The following is a 942-nucleotide window of genomic DNA, read 5'->3' on the forward strand; positions in this document are numbered from 1 at the left end:
TTGTTATTATTACAGTTTAACATTATAAAATTAACAAAAATAATATAAAACTCATATTCTGGCGAAATAGCCACATGGCAGCCGAAAACCATATATTCCCTTCTTGTTCTCCCGCCCCTTCGTGCATGCTTTCCAAAAATCGGGACTTTTTTAAAACGCCGTAGGACGCGGGGCAAATTGTTCAAAAGCGGGACGTCTGGTCACCCTACCTAAATCTAAATTACTGCTTACCAGTTTTACCAGAAGCAATCCCTTTATGGGTTTCAGAGTTCACTAGAACGAGGAAAGGAAAGGAAATAATGTGCGGTGCATGTGGATAGCTATTAAAATGCCACTCTTAAGTTTACTCAAGGCAGCTCTTTGGGGCAGCGCCTGTGGCTCAGAGGAGTAGGGTACTAGCCCATATACCAGACGTGATGGGTTCAAACCCACCCCCGGGCAAAAAACTGCAAAAGAAAGGCAGCTCTTTGTTGAAGACAGGGATTTGTTCCCAAAGTGCGTTTTCGTCCATTGATTCTGTGAGGAATGGTGAATTAAGTCTACGTATAGCTGACGCCAACTGCAATAGCCAATATTTGCCAGATTTTGGAAACAGTACCTTGGACTCGCTTTTATGTATGTGAGCATCACAAAATATATGTAAACGTTTATAGGCCGTTTTGTTTCAATTTGAATTAGTATTACAAGTATAGAATTTAATAGTTTCCAGACTTGTAATATTAATGTGGCTGAGGCAGTGTTGGAGAGGTAAAACGAAGAATGATTCTATTGAGAGGTCAATAGAACAATAATAATAATTAGCTAGGCCTGGGGCGCCTGCAGTGCCAGCTACTCTAAAGTAGAGGCACTGAGTACTCCCGCTGAGACGGGAGGATCACTTGAGCTCAGCATTGGAACAGAGTGAAACCCTACCCCTCTCCCAGCGCCAATGACTTTTTCTTT

This window comes from Otolemur garnettii, unplaced genomic scaffold (assembly GCF_000181295.1).
Source record: "Otolemur garnettii isolate 467f Iridium unplaced genomic scaffold, OtoGar3 scaffold00142, whole genome shotgun sequence".
Taxonomy (NCBI): domain Eukaryota; kingdom Metazoa; phylum Chordata; class Mammalia; order Primates; family Galagidae; genus Otolemur; species Otolemur garnettii.